This window comes from Triturus cristatus, chromosome 10 (assembly GCF_964204655.1).
Source record: "Triturus cristatus chromosome 10, aTriCri1.1, whole genome shotgun sequence".
NCBI classification, from domain to species: Eukaryota; Metazoa; Chordata; class Amphibia; order Caudata; family Salamandridae; genus Triturus; species Triturus cristatus.
The window spans coordinates 798,845,631-798,862,540 of NC_140593.1; the positions used below are offsets into that span (position 1 = coordinate 798,845,631).

The following is a 16,910-nucleotide window of genomic DNA, read 5'->3' on the forward strand; positions in this document are numbered from 1 at the left end:
CTCCTTCCGAGAGTGAAGGAGGGTACCCTATCATGTCTGGGTGTGAATGAAACGCCAGATGCTCTACGCACAGAAGAAGAAACTCGAACGTCTTGTTGTCTCCTTCCTGAACTTTCTGGTATTGAGCACTTAAGTTTACTTGAGCATTATAAAGTGCTCCCTCAATGAGACTGTGTTGTTATGAAGCACACATGCTATTGCTACGCATGTTGTCTAAATCTGCCTGATTTGTGGAAGCGTCTGATCTCCAGAGACATTGATGTCTTCCACCTGTCCCTTCTAGCGCATCGGCACTTCTCTGAAGGAGCTTTCCTGTCAGAAGAACCATCACCTGAGTAACTAGAGGAGGCTCCCCTTCACTCACATGTGGGCAGTCCTCACAAGGGATCATCTCTCACTTCTTAACTAGGTGGAACTTACAAGCAAACTAAGGTCTGAGCAATGCTCAGAGACCCTCTTATGTCCCATTCAGTTGAATCTGGTAAGAGAACCAACACCTCAGTACTGCCCCCTCACTCACACCTGAGTAGGGCCTGCTGGGGAGCCTACGCTTGTGTTATTCTCAACTGCACGGCCCCTCTCCTCAGGGAGGACCTTTAAAGCAATATCACACAGCGCGCGAGCTGTTAGGCCACATAAACAACCCCTGTGCAGCACAGTGAAACCGTGTGACTCAGGAATTCGCAAATCTTTTGGGAGCAAATGCAATAAAAAAGAGCAATACCCTGGAGTGGTTTCCCTTGTGAGTGAGAAACGTATGTACATTTAGAGTTATATAGAAAAGCATTTCCAAAGTCCGTATTTTCCATTGAAAGTTCGAATACCACAGAACTTGGTGCCCCTCACATATTTACAAAGTTTGGGAAAGAAATACTTTGCAATTTAATGTCGCACGTCCCTATAAAGCAGGCAGGGCAGTAGCCCAGGGAGGAAAGACTATTTTCAGCTGCAGGCCATACAAATACCAGATACCGATAACAGATTCATATGTTTTCCAGCCGGTAGACTCCCCCGAACTATTAAGAGCCCTTGAGGCTGGTCAGGAGTACATATGCCTCAAAGTGTGTCGCTAGCACTCACTCAATGTCAAGTGTGGCCAGTGCTTAATTTGTGCACTTAATTGCAGGAGCTAGACACTGGCATTCCTTTTAGGAGATCAGGGCTTATTCTCATCACCGGAGTTTGACTCAAAGCAAGAAAGAGAAAGGCAGAAAAGAGAGAAACGAGTAGGATCGAAAAACAGAGACAAAAGGAGAAAACTGGGATAAAAAAAGTGGCCTGCAATAGTGAAATGACGAGATAGGAAGCTCAGAGGTATGGAAGAAGGGAATGAGGTGGAAGATTAAATAGCCTTGGTATCTGGCAACACCCGCATTTAGCAGCACCGACCCCCTAAGAATAACTTTGGCCCTCTTTTTTTTCCTTCCTAATTAAGCACTGCTTTAGGTGTCTCTATCACCGCCTCCCATACTTCTGCAAACCATATAACGGAGCATGTTTACTCACAGTACGTGGAGCAAGTGGTGTCCAAAATCCTGGATAAGTTATGCAGTGTTCTCAGACATGCAGACGTCACTGGAATGCCAGAACCCAGCAGAGAGAAGAGAAGCAGAACATCTGTTTTCAGTCAGCCAGTAAACACCCCTCAATGTTTTCAAGCACGCTCTGCCATCTGCCAGACTCATCATGATAAATGCAAACTCAGCATTTTCCCATGACGCTCAAGGGCCTCACATAGTTTGCATTGCCAGTGACAGCTTATTTGACATAAGTCAGTTCAAGAAGCGGGAGTTGGCTGCGCCAATAGCTAAATATAGGCATCATGTGTGAATCCTTTTTGTCGTGTTCAAGTCTGTAATTAGCAACATCACAGTTCTGGGGCCGCATATATACAGCATTTATGACCGATCTGGCCATTTTCCGACTACAAAAATGCTTTTACATATGTACAAAACACAAGTTGCGATTCGATATTTGGTCTTCCCTTCCAAATATTTAATCTGAATGGTATGTACAATGCAGTGGTAAAACATGGACTTTGGGTCAGACGTGCAAAGCTTTTTAGGTCTCGCGAGCCAAAGGCTCGAAGAGACATTTTATATCTGGGCTTTTCAAAGTGCTGCCGTGGCCTAAAGCTACAGTGCACGTGAACGTGCACGCGCGCAGCGCCATGTGTCTTAACTCCGTAGTGATCGTAATCACGATCACTTTCACTTTCGCGGGCTCCTCTGTTTGCTGGCATTCCCCCCTCCCTTCTCGTTGTTTTTTAATTGCGATTGTTGTCCGACATGCATTTGTCCCTGGCTGCACCCGCCCACTTCCGCCCTGCTGCGAGCCAAAGGCTCGAAGAGACATTTTATATCTGGGCTTTTCAAAGTGCTGCCGTGGCCTAAAGCTACAGTGCACGTGAACGTGCACGCGCGCAGCGCCATGTGTCTTAACTCCGTAGTGATCGTAATCACGATCACTTTCACTTTCGCGGGCTCCTCTGTTTGCTGGCATTCCCCCCTCCCTTCTCGTTTTTTTTTTTAATTGCGATTGTTGTCCGACATGCATTTGTCCCTGGCTGCACCCGCCCACTTCCGCCCTGCTCGTACTTACTGATAAACAAGTAACATGTAAAAGCATTCCCCTCCAGGAATACAAAATGCTGTGTGTGCATTTCCCTGCCATAAGCGCTTACGCAGTGCATTTGGATTCCCTTTAGTAGACCTGACGTCCATTCATAATAAGCGCCACGCTCACTATTCTAATCCTTCCCTGTACTTGTTTCTGTTCACCCATCTTCCTCAGGTACATCCCTGCAGCTTGTTCTCCGCATCCTCACGGTTCTGCTGTTGCCGCAATCTGTGCCTTTATTTTCCCTGAGGACGGCATCTCTTTTCTGCTGATCGCTATCACTGCACATCAATCCACTTCCATTGGCACTTCTCTGTCCGTGGCCCACTCCTTCATCCTCTTTCTCGCCGTCTGCCTCACTTACTCTGTATAGGCACGCACCCCCTGTCACTCATTGTTACCCCATCCCTCCTGTGTGCGCCATCTCTTTCGGTGTCCTTGATTTGATCCTTCTCTTCCCTGTCCTCTTGAAGCTGTCTGCATATCCCCCCCTTTGTGCCGAAAGCGATCGTGTCAATTTATGCTGCAGATAGACCCTTCAACCCGGCAGCACATTAACACACTTACGAGATTATCGCGTGGAGTGTGTGTGTTTGTACCCGTTTGTGTGGGGTCCGTTTTCTGTGTTTGTGGTTGTACATATGGGCGTCTCTGATTTTCTACATCAGTGATCTGTGCGCGTCTGTATGCGTGGGAGTGCGTATGTTCCTTTGTGCATGTGTAGGTGATCCGTGTGTCTGTGCGTGCTTGTTCTTTGTGTGTCTGTTGCACATGTGTGATTATGTGTGGTTTGAGGCGTCAGAGCTGCCTCACAGGCCCGGAGCAGCAGCTGGGTGTTGATGTATGTGATTGGGTTATATAGCAGCGGCTTCACAGTGCATTCTGAGGCTGATCTATAGCTGGTCTGAACTGTATCTGTATCGATTTCTACCCAGGCTTCATCTCCTCTCCTCCTAAACCGCCATTCCCTCCCCTCCCCCTGATCCTCAAACCACCACAGCCACACGCTCAACTGTGATCAAAAAGGCTGCAGTCCCTGACCACCTCTTGTAAACTTTATTACACAGCCAGCTAGGGATATGCAATACATCAAACTAAATGCAGGCCGGAAATATTTATCGCCCTGTCCGGCTCCCTCATTACAATGTATGGTATTCATATGACTTAGGAGGGATTGGGAAAATGAGAAATGAAACAGTGATGTAGCTTGATAGACATACAAAGCTATGCCCTGGGAGATGCACCACCTCAGCCTCTTACTCTGGCCCCGAGCAAGAGAGAGAAAGGCGGAAAAGAAAGCGCATGTTTGAAGCTGTTCTGTTTTCTGAACGAGCATCTCTTGAATTGAACAAAGGCTTTTACGAGTCTCTGCGCAGCTTTTCTGCCAGTGACGTGTAAGTGAGATAGAGTAGATGTGTGCATTACCGCCTCACTTCTGTGAATGCGTACATTACATTTATACATGTGTAAACTAAGCTGAGTATGTATATATTATGACCTATTTACTTTCATATAGGAAGCAATGACATGATGTGTGCATTACACAGTTTATTTTTGTAAGGAAGCTCAGCTGGGAATGATGTGTACATTACAGGTGTACTTGTGGAAAGAGAGCATGAGATGTCCACATTAAAATTGTACTTTTATAGAGCAAGCAGAAGTCATGGCAAGAAAGCTGGTGTAACATGTATGAACAAAATGTCACTATTGTCGAGTAAGCAGGTAAAAGGTGTGTACATCACAGTTTTACTAGTGGAAGGTAAGGGGAGTGATATGATATGTACATTACAGTTTTACTTTTATAACAACTCAAGAACACAATGTGCACATTGCAGCTTTCTCTTTAGAAAGTAAGCAGAGAATGTGTAATTTATATTTTCACTTGGGTACGTTGTGCAGGAATATGAGCTCTACACTACAGTCTACCTAAGTGAAGTAACAGAGGACGGGGTACCCCTGTACCTGTTGCTTCTTCCCCCTTTCTCCCCCAATGGTCTTGATTTCTTCTTCCCCTCCCAACCACCCCACCCCCCACTTTGTCGCTTCTTCCCCTCCCACTCCCCAATTGTCTTGATTTCTTCCTCCCCTCCAGCCCCTGCTTGTCAGTGATGCTTCTTACCCTTCCACCACCCCCCCTTGTCCGTGTTACTCCTTCCCTTCCACCCCCATCCTTCTGTTGACCCTCCTACTTCTTCCACACCACCCATCACCTTCCAATTGTCTGTGCTGTCACCACCCTCCATAAGCGAAACAAGCATTGGCATAGCCTTTGGGACCTGATGCATAGCTAAATACTTATAAGTGTTTAGTTATCCAGCACAATATCCTTGGTGCAACAACATCAAGTGTTGCATGGTTAAACACTTATAAGGTCCCAAATGCGCGACCTATTGGCTATGCCGATGCTTGTTTGTTTACATACCAAGCCTAGTGCCCTAAAAACGTTCATTCAATCCTGTTGTTTAATCTTGAATGGACTACATACAAAATAGTAGGCTAGAGAAGCTTCTCTAAATGTAGATGGCGCCCTTTCTCACTATATCCATTAGCCATTGCCAACCAGGGATTTGAGGCAGAAACATCAACCAAACATCATGAATGCAATACAGTACATTGACTGTAGCGTCTGCCAGAACAAACTTCAACAAGCATTTGCAATTCAATAGGTCTTACACGAGTTTGAGCTATTGGCATTGTAAATGACAATGCCGTTTATTTTTGTTTTCGTTTAAAAACAAATAAAAGGCATTGTCATTTATAATGCCAATAGCTTAAACTTGCGTAAATGCGAGACCTATTGCATTGCAAATGCTTGTTTGAGGTTGCTAATGGCCCGATTTGCAGAATTGTGCAGTTCGCAACCTCAAAAAGGCCTTTTTTTATGTAGAAAGGCCCAATTTACAATTTGGTAACTTATTACCGAATCGCAAATTGGGTTTGTGATTCAGTATTAGCAAAGGGTGTGTTTAGGACGTCCCTTCCTAAAAGTGGCGCCCAGTGGCATGTGTGAATGTTTTCCGATCAAAATGCAGTTGCAAAATATTTGCATTTTACCACCAACTCCGAGTTGGTGGCATACCATTTGCAAATGGGAAGGGGTCCTCAAGGGATAGTGTGACACATCCCGGATAAAATGAACTTAAAAAAAATTTGCTAGGGAACTTAGAAGTTAGTAAAAAACAATGAGCCAGATGTATCAAGCCTATTTGTATTGGCAAACTGCCTGATGCGCTCAATCAGTCCATCTGCGAATATGTATTAATCCCAAAATGCGATTCATTAACATTTTACTGAATCGCTATTTGGCATTCCAAATTCATACTCATTCAGTATTTGGAAGGGGCATGTTTAGGAAGTCCCTTCCAAATACCGAATTAGTATGGTATGTATTATTGTTTTGCAACCCTATCCGGTCTCAAAACAGTAATACTTTACCACCAATTCCAACATGGTGGTAACCCATTTGTAAATGGGACGAGGTTCACAAAACGGACCCCTTCCCTTTGAGAATGTAAAAAAAAAAATGATTTAAGAGCAGTCAGTGGTCCAGTGAATTTAACCCCTTCTGTGCCACGCCTTTCCCCCCCCCTGTGCCGGGCGTTTAATTAGTGGGTGGGGTTCATGACGAGATAGTCTCGTCATGGGCACAGCGCGACCGTGCTCCATGACGAGACTATCTCGTCATGGGCACAGGAGAGGTTAAAAGTTTAATTTCCTGTTTTTGAAACTCATCCTTTAAGGAAAAGTTCTGCATTTCATAAGAAAAAAAGTAATGGCTGTATTTAAAAACAATCACAGGCATAGTGGTCAGCTGAACCTAGAAGACCACCATCCATGTGATGGCTGTGTTTCCTAATAGGTAGTAAATTGCTTACTACCTCATTAATATTAATGTGATAGCTATATTTGCAACCTAGGAATCACTATTTGGAAATAAAATGGTCATACATTAGGAATACTGATTTCTAAATTGCAATTCGGAGGTAAGCACAATTAGGAAATAGTTACTCCTAATGTTGGTTCATCTGGCCCTAAATCTCTTAGAGCTAAGGCAGCTGTGTCAAAAAGTGTTGCTGACAAAAAATATAAAAAGATAGAGGAAAAGTCAAGTACCCAGCAAGCACAGCAACCTTAACAAGCATTTGCAATGCCAGTAGGTATGACCTTGACACGTTTGTGCAATGGTTAATTGTTAAGTCTGGCTCTAGCCAGGACCTTTTCATCCATTTTTCTGCTACTGTCATTCACATTTTAATTCCGCCATCTACAGCATATAGCAAGGGGCAATAAATCAGATCAATACAGCTGACTTTACTGTGAATGAGGGCATTATGGGCTTGCCAATGCTTGGTTTTATTGTAATGAAAAAGAAAAACAAATTGTTGGCTAGACACGGTGGCCTTATGCCTGCAATAACATTTTAAATACAAAATAACCATTGTGGGGCGTAGCCAGCGGAGCAAGATGTCGGTTGTGTTGTACTAAAACTCCCGGCCTGTGCCTATTATCCGCACAAATCCTGCTCTGCGACTGAGATAGCAGAGTCATTTGAAAATTATCAGCACTATGTATATGCCAGCAGGCCACCCCCACAATTGGAGCTAGCCAATCCAATTGCAGCTGCCTTACAGGTCAGTTCACTGTCTGCGTCCTAACGTGACGAACTGGATGCTCCTCTGGAGGAGGTCTAGTCCACCAACCACCACTGCATCCCCTTCGGACAAAACTCCAGGCCCGAATGGGTTCCCAACTGAATGCTATAAGCGCTTCTCCTCCCTATAAACGCCACATTTGACCATAACGGCACCATGAATTTTGGTCCCAAATTCCTATCCCTATTTGAGGCGCTCTATGACTTCCTGTGTGCCTGATGATCCTCGGTGCCTCCTCCTCTGTCGGTTTGGTGTTGGGGCATGAACGTCTGCTGCAGTGCTCAAAAAGAAATATAGAAATGGAGGGGCTGCGTGAGTAAGCAGAACAAGATTTGAGGTCCACGGCTGGCTTATACGTCACACGAAGACACCTGAGCTGTCTTACTTACGCTGAATCTCTATACACAGGGTGGGTTACTTCAATGCATTCAAACTCTGTGCTTATACCCATGTGCTGTGTCTTTGTATTGTTGCCCGTTGTCTTGGTTTTATGAAACCAAAAAAAAGATAACCATTGCATATCATTATAATTGAACATTACAGATGCTGCTAAAGAGGCTGGTGCACTTAGAAAAAATATGGAAACCCTTTGTAGTTTTAATGCACTTCACAGGAAAATATAATTTTTATTTGTGCAACATAAAAGTACTACTGAAAGGTTAAATATTCAGATGCTATCAGGGCCATCAACCGATTATAGTGAACACTTGTGCTTTTGGCCATATCTAAATTTCATGGCGCACAATATTACCTCCAAGGCTTGGGAAACTGGCAAAAGTTGGTATTTATGGCTAGGACATTTGCTGCTCAAAAGCAAACGGCATTATATTTAGTCAACACAAGAATTGGCAACATTCAAAGGAGGACGATAAAAAAGAACATACAACTAATAGATCAGATGGAACACCAATGTCATGGAACAAAGTTCAGTAGGAGAGACTGACAATGCAAAAAAAAGGAATAGAAAAGATCAAAAAACAGGGAAGAAGATAAACTGAAGCGCCCGATAAGAAGTGACAAAAAAGACAATGTTACAAAAAAATACGGAAAAGGAAGTATTTGGGGAACAGAGCAAGACAAGGAGAAGGGACAAGGGGCAGTGAACGCAGGCTGGAATTGGGAAGGACTCTGGGGCGCACAAGCAGGAAGTGGAGAGATTCGAGCATAAGTCAAGTAGGAAGTGGTGATATCATAGACATGTTTTTATGATCATGCAGGCGTGTTTCTGTAATGCTAACTCATTGTACAAATGTAACCTGTAGTGCTCAGATTCCATTAGTTAATGGTCTCTCACCAGCACTCTACGAGGCTCTACCATTTGGTGACATTTTTCTTATATCAGGACCTGGTGCGACAGAGGGAAAATGCAAAGTATGGGTCACAACTGGAGTGACATCAATAAGCAATTTTTTGTCCTCCAGAAACTTCAAAATGTGGTGTTAAATTTGGCACTGGTACTCAGTTCTAACCATCAACAATAATTTAATTCCTAAAGCTTTGATTTTTATTGGTCCCCAAAACACATCCATTAAGACTATTTGAGAACCTTCTCAGCAATAACAGTAAGAATTTCAGCATTTAGGAGATTCCATAAGCAAAGCAGACAACGCCAACTCATATTAAGTAACAAGTGTGGTAGCTTAGTGGTTTTGGTAGCAGCAGAGTCTTCTACCGAATGGGTATGGGGGAGAGTGGGGGAGTTATCAGAGGGGGGAGGGAATAAAAAAAAACCACTTACCTGGATGCGGCTGGCCGCTGCCTCTCCCCTGTCCTCTTCTTTTCTCCTGGGGCAGCAGGAAGCATGCAGCCTCCCAAAATCCCCTGTCCAAGCACAACGCTGCCTTACAACAGCGTTGTGATTGGTCTGAGTGCCATAGTTTGGCGCTCGGACAGGGGCTGGGAGGCTGGGCATGTTCTCGGAGGTCATGCAAAGTTCACATGACATTTTGGCGGGCCCGAGACGGATGGCCAAAATGTCATGCGCAATTAGGAAGTGCCTACTACTCCCCCTCAGCCTCTAAACAGCCCAGCCTAGACCCGCCCCCTCAACCAACTGAGCTAGTATGCTTAAATAAAATGATAATAAATGTTCTCATTTTATTTTTCCGTTTTTAATTGCTCAGTGTTATACTGAGATTTTGTATCAGTACATTACAATTATTGTTTTTCACATGGAGTAAGAGCAACCTATGATGATAAGTGGGTATGCTGGTGAGTACCAACCAGCAACCACCCTTGGTGTTACTACCGTGAGGTGCTCTTTCTCTTCCCTAACATTTTTTTTCTAGTCAACTTTGGGTAGAAATGGTGCTATGTTGGTTTCTTTGACACTTTTAAATTGATACACCACGACCTATGAGTAGTGATAGGAAACACACGCTAGGGAATCAGAAAAGATTGAAAACCCTGTTGAATGTTGGCATCATATAAGTAGGTGTATCGTAGGGCAGGCTATTGGCTATCAGATTGGAGACAAATAAAAGCAAATTTAGAATTGATGTTTATCACAGTTCTCTTACACGGAGGTGTGATTTTCAAATTTACCTGACCTTTGTCCATGACTTGCAGCATCCTTGTATCCTGCTGGGATTTCCGCCACATACTTAAGCACACAAAAATGTGTTCCAATGTACATGTGATGGTGTTTCTGAACAGACAAGCCCACAAGATAGTATTTTTTGTTCATTTTACTCCCAGCAAAGAAAAAGAATATTGGCACCGTATCTGTGTAGCATTCATTTTAGACAATATAGGCAAGCATTGTCCCACTTTAAACGGCTTGAGAACCCCTTAGTTTGTTTGGTTTTGGCCACTTATTTGTAGGCAATAGTAAATCGCGGAAAGCACTTTAGATTTTTTAAAGTAGAATGCATTCATATGGGAGGAGATCCCTATTGGTTAAAAAAAAGTAGTATGTGATTTATAGGGTACCGATTTTAACTTTTTGAATGTATATCAATTTGAATGAGGGTGTAACTAATTATTTATGTAATTTGAAGTGAATGAGTCGAGTTTTTCCGTTTTACTCAATCTAATTTATATTTATATACGCTGACCTTCAGGGACCATTTTCATTGGGGGAACACGCCTGGTAGGTGTAGCAGTGTGCGACCAATCTGGTTTAACTTTATATTCAGGCTCCCTTGAGCCGGTGGAGTCGACGGACTCATGGTTACGCACCTGCGCGCTACGAGAGGTACTAGACCTGATAACGATTTTAGCAGCTTACACAGCAACCCCACACATTTTCCTACTCCCTGCTGACGAGAGGCAACTACCTCGAAACACGTGTCCAGGGATGGCACACGCCACGCATACTTGCATTCACACTCGAGCATAGGTGTATCCGCCGACGCTGACCTTCAGGGACCATTTTCATTGGGGGAACACGCCTGGTAGGTGTAGCAGTGTGCGACCAATCTGGTTTAACTTTATATTCAGGCTCCCTTGAGCCGGTGGAGTCGACAGACTCATGGTTACGCACCTGCGCGCTACGAGAGGTACTAGACCTGATAACGATTTTAGCAGCTTACACAGCAACCCCACACATTTTCCTACTCCCTGCTGACGAGAGGCAACTACCTCGAAACACGTGTCCAGGGATGGCACACGCCACGCATACTTGCATTCACACTCGAGCATAGGTGTATCCGCCGACGCTGACCTTCAGGGACCATTTTCATTGGGGGAACACGCCTGGTAGGTGTAGCAGTGTGCGACCAATCTGGTTTAACTTTATATTCAGGCTCCCTTGAGCCGGTGGAGTCGACGGACTCATGGTTACGCACCTGCGCGCTACGAGAGGTACTAGACCTGATAACGATTTTAGCAGCTTACACAGCAACCCCACACATTTTCCTACTCCCTGCTGACGAGAGGCAACTACCTCGAAACACGTGTCCAGGGATGGCACACGCCACGCATACTTGCATTCACACTCGAGCATAGGTGTATCCGCCGACGCTGACCTTCAGGGACCATTTTCATTGGGGGAACACGCCTGGTAGGTGTAGCAGTGTGCGACCAATCTGGTTTAACTTTATATTCAGGCTCCCTTGAGCCGGTGGAGTCGACGGACTCATGGTTACGCACCTGCGCGCTACGAGAGGTACTAGACCTGATAACGATTTTAGCAGCTTACACAGCAACCCCACACATTTTCCTACTCCCTGCTGACGAGAGGCAACTACCTCGAAACACGTGTCCAGGGATGGCACACGCCACGCATACTTGCATTCACACTCGAGCATAGGTGTATCCGCCGACGCTGACCTTCAGGGACCATTTTCATTGGGGGAACACGCCTGGTAGGTGTAGCAGTGTGCGACCAATCTGGTTTAACTTTATATTCAGGCTCCCTTGAGCCGGTGGAGTCGACGGACTCATGGTTACGCACCTGCGCGCTACGAGAGGTACTAGACCTGATAACGATTTTAGCAGCTTACACAGCAACCCCACACATTTTCCTACTCCCTGCTGACGAGAGGCAACTACCTCGAAACACGTGTCCAGGGATGGCACACGCCACGCATACTTGCATTCACACTCGAGCATAGGTGTATCCGCCGACGCTGACCTTCAGGGACCATTTTCATTGGGGGAACACGCCTGGTAGGTGTAGCAGTGTGCGACCAATCTGGTTTAACTTTATATTCAGGCTCCCTTGAGCCGGTGGAGTCGACGGACTCATGGTTACGCACCTGCGCGCTACGAGAGGTACTAGACCTGATAACGATTTTAGCAGCTTACACAGCAACCCCACACATTTTCCTACTCCCTGCTGACGAGAGGCAACTACCTCGAAACACGTGTCCAGGGATGGCACACGCCACGCATACTTGCATTCACACTCGAGCATAGGTGTATCCGCAGACGCTGACCTTCAGGGACCATTTTCATTGGGGGAACACGCCTGGTAGGTGTAGCAGTGTGCGACCAATCTGGTTTAACTTTATATTCAGGCTCCCTTGAGCCGGTGGAGTCGACGGACTCATGGTTACGCACCTGCGCGCTACGAGAGGTACTAGACCTGATAACGATTTTAGCAGCTTACACAGCAACCCCACACATTTTCCTACTCCCTGCTGACGAGAGGCAACTACCTCGAAACACGTGTCCAGGGATGGCACACGCCACGCATACTTGCATTCACACTCGAGCATAGGTGTATCCGCCGACGCTGACCTTCAGGGACCATTTTCATTGGGGGAACACGCCTGGTAGGTGTAGCAGTGTGCGACCAATCTGGTTTAACTTTATATTCAGGCTCCCTTGAGCCGGTGGAGTCGACGGACTCATGGTTACGCACCTGCGCGCTACGAGAGGTACTAGACCTGATAACGATTTTAGCAGCTTACACAGCAACCCCACACATTTTCCTACTCCCTGCTGACGAGAGGCAACTACCTCGAAACACGTGTCCAGGGATGGCACACGCCACGCATACTTGCATTCACACTCGAGCATAGGTGTATCCGCCGACGCTGACCTTCAGGGACCATTTTCATTGGGGGAACACGCCTGGTAGGTGTAGCAGTGTGCGACCAATCTGGTTTAACTTTATATTCAGGCTCCCTTGAGCCGGTGGAGTCGACGGACTCATGGTTACGCACCTGCGCGCTACGAGAGGTACTAGACCTGATAACGATTTTAGCAGCTTACACAGCAACCCCACACATTTTCCTACTCCCTGCTGACGAGAGGCAACTACCTCGAAACACGTGTCCAGGGATGGCACACGCCACGCATACTTGCATTCACACTCGAGCATAGGTGTATCCGCCGACGCTGACCTTCAGGGACCATTTTCATTGGGGGAACACGCCTGGTAGGTGTAGCAGTGTGCGACCAATCTGGTTTAACTTTATATTCAGGCTCCCTTGAGCCGGTGGAGTCGACGGACTCATGGTTACGCACCTGCGCGCTACGAGAGGTACTAGACCTGATAACGATTTTAGCAGCTTACACAGCAACCCCACACATTTTCCTACTCCCTGCTGACGAGAGGCAACTACCTCGAAACACGTGTCCAGGGATGGCACACGCCACGCATACTTGCATTCACACTCGAGCATAGGTGTATCCGCCGACGCTGACCTTCAGGGACCATTTTCATTGGGGGAACACGCCTGGTAGGTGTAGCAGTGTGCGACCAATCTGGTTTAATTTATATGGTTTTATTGTGATGCTTTTAGATAATTTAATCATGAATAGTACTTACCGATTGTAATGTATATTCTTTAATGCAAGAAGCATTGCAAATAAAGTTCTTTGACTGGCATGCAGAACTCATTCGATGATGTAAGTTCAATGACTTGATAGGATATCATATTTGTGTCTTTTTATGTGGTAATCCCATAATAAGCCAAGAACATCATACTATCTCCATGGAACATGCACTGCACCTGCATTACAAGCTTAACAGGTGTACATTAAGGAATTGTGCTTATGTATTAGACAAGGATTTTCAAAAGCGTAAGTGACATGTTTGGGCCAGATCCTCTATTAAATTATCCTCTGACTGCTGTTATTGATCAAAATGCAGTGAGTATAAGTATACACAGAGACCAGTAGAATATGGAAATATATCACAGATCCCTGTGAAATAAGGAAAATATTTCACTGGTCACTGCGAAATATGGATTTCAACATGATAATAACTTCCCCCAAACTGCAGAGCTCCCCCACCCGCCATTGCTTAATCAACATATAATTGTGAAAGACAAACAAAACCTTAACATTCTAATTCCTATCGGTACCAATGCTGGCTTAACCATGCAAAGAACAGCTTAAGAATGTGTTTTTTAACAAAGCAAAGTTTTTTTTAAATAAAACTCTACAATTTTAACTACACAATTACGGATTTTCCTCTTCTGTTTTTAAAGGCAAACAAACAGTAAGTCCAGTATATTATTTACTTCATTGGCAATTTCCCTGTTTGAAAGCATAAGCAAACCCAATAGGTTTAGTGTTGGCTGCCAGCCCTTCGGCTTTACCAATGCTTGTTTTATTTTGACATGTTTTTGTAGAAATGTATTGTTGGAAAAGCTGCCGGGCCCTTACCATTATTTAAAACAAAAGAAAAACATTGGCTAAAAGCAAAAAATGTTGTGGTCTTAAAAAGCCCACACTGCAATTATAGTCCTAGGTGCTTATGGAAACTACATAGCCATTAATTCCAAGTGGGTTGGTGTTGTTCAACTCCTGTGTTAACCCCTGAACAGGGGTCCAAATAGGTGGGTTGCATTTACTGCAAATGGAAATTATCAGGTGCATTAAATATCTCACCCTTTGTTAAATTTAGACAGGTTAAACCTACAACAATTTAACAGGGGTGAAGTGTTCAGTATTTACCTAACTATGTGGATTTTGGTGTGGTAAGCACAAAATCCATATGCTATTTTCCAGAAACTCGTTATAGGTGCTCTTTATCGTACATGATAAACAACGTACCCCATGGAATTGTTATTTTTCCAGTCCAATAAAATGCACATGGATTCCGACAAACTCAGAAACAGGCCCTTTGAGTGTGTCTGTGCTCCTTGTCAAAGAGATGCAGGCCATCACTCACAGTGAAGTGATCCAGTGATTGAGGTAGGCTCCTTCATAGCCCCATGCTCTATGCTGTAATAGGCAGAAGAAAAATGTGAATGACACAAGCCCACGTCTTCCCCAAAATTAAGGTTTTCCAAAAACCATGACAAAACAAAACAAGCATTGACAGAGCCTAACGACTGACGGCCAATGTCAGACATATTGGTTTTGCAATGTTTGATATATGCTGTTAAACCTGTTCTCAAAGTATCAAATGCACCTTTAAATACTGGCTTCAAAATTGAAGACTACCAGGTCGGTTTAGGCTTCAGTTCGGCACCGGTCAATCCATTATGGCCAAGTGCCTAAAAACCCTCAAGGAATTTATGGCCATGGATAAATCCTCATGCAACAAACAGATCAAACTAATAGTGCCTACTGATTTTTGTTGTTACCTGAAGGCTTCTTTTATTGGCCTGCATTAATAGACCCATGCTGTACACTTCCCAGTAAGCTGATCCAATAGTTGGCATTGCCAACTTCCGAAACTGTTTAGTGTCCCCATAAGTATAATCTTTTATGCTTGAGTGAGGCAACCATCATGTGCAGCAGCTGATGCCAGAACTGGGGGCAGTAGCTGAGCTGCTGATCTGTCTCTCTTGCTGTCAGTAGTCGCTCAGTCCCATTCAATCCCCCAATTCTTTTTTTAAATGGTGTCCTAAGAAAGTAGGTTGCAACTTAGAAAAAATAGTAGTAACATAGCTGGTTCTCATCTCTTATGTTGTAAGACAACTTACAGAGGCACGAAATCACAAACTGCACAAACTCCAAGCCAGCAGCAGACCTGGTAATGATGTGACCAAGAATCCGCACTGAGACAGTTGAGGAGACCATCCTTATTAAAGGCGTATAGAATTAATTTTTAGAGGCATCATAGCGATTTTGGGTGTCTGGACCACAAACATATTTTTGGACCCCCTTTCGGACCATTTAGTTTTAATTAGTGTTCTAAATAAAAATATCTCCATAAACTCACGGCCATCCACACAGCGTCCTAGTCATGTATTCTCTAGGAATCCACCATCACTTATTCTATGTAACTACTTGTTAGCCACTTCCCCATCTCAGCTTCCCATCACAACTCTTTTTACTCAGCCTGTGGAAATTATACCAGCAACACCTAACTGAGAAAATCACAGCCCTCATCAGCATCAATTCACCCATCAACCATATCCAACATTATGTATTGTTTGGACAATGTCAGTCCACTGAACCAACTAAGCCAAAGACAAACATTATCAATCTGGTTTTCACAATAATGTAATCTTTCAAACAGTTGTGGGTTGGTTGGGTGCTTTTAGTATCCTGGCCAAAATCCCCTTGACATCATCCAGATACCATCTCCAATCAAGACTCAGCAAACAACAGAACTGCTCTTTTATGGATTTGCACTTTTAACTCTCAAGTGGCAAGAACTCACCACCCTAGCAATCACAACTGACTCCACATTTGATGACAGCTCCCTCCTACACTTAGTCGATCTCACCAGGACAGCCAATATCAACACTCACAACCCACTGAAGGTCGGCTGTATGAAACTGAACACCGCTGCATCATGAGGTGCCCAAGACCTCCCTTAGAACTGAGAGCCAAACAAGAAAAGAAACATCACAAAACTCAAATATGAGACTGACATTTCTCCTTTACTGTCACAGGAATCTCATCTCAACAACCAAAGCAACACATAGGAAGTTGATGAGAATGCGGACTCTTGGATTGAGTATAGAGGACAAAGGCAATTAGAGACTGAGGGAGGAACTTCAGGATTGGAGGAGCTGTGAGGGTAGTATGTGTATGCTGTAATTGATTGGGCCGTAAAAGAGTCCCTCTTGCAAGATTGGGAAATACAGATTAGTCCTATGATATATCGTGGCTAACTGTGTATGCAAAGACTGTCAATCCTATTTACTCCATATAATGTACAAAGCCTATGTTTTTTAATAAAAAGACACCAGCACCTGCTCCCACTTAGAAACTGGACCAGAATCACCGACGACCAGCTAACCTCATCACTCAGCAACTCCACCTCAACCATCGTGGAAAACG

The 16,910-nt window shown here is 44.6% G+C and overlaps 1 protein-coding gene across 2 annotated transcripts in view; it reads right to left on the reverse strand.

The window, feature by feature from the left end:
* ABAT (4-aminobutyrate aminotransferase) overlaps positions 1-16,910 on the reverse strand; it is a 499,792-nt gene that overhangs the window by 396,147 nt on the left and 86,735 nt on the right. Inside the window, exon 1 of one of the 2 annotated variants that reach the window (XM_085628336.1) lies at positions 1,507-1,577. The exons of the other annotated variant lie outside the window; for it this stretch is intronic. The gene's annotated coding sequence lies outside the window, so the exon portion shown is untranslated. Of the gene's footprint in view, positions 1-1,506; positions 1,578-16,910 lie in introns of those variants that run through there. 2 annotated transcript variants of the gene reach the window in all.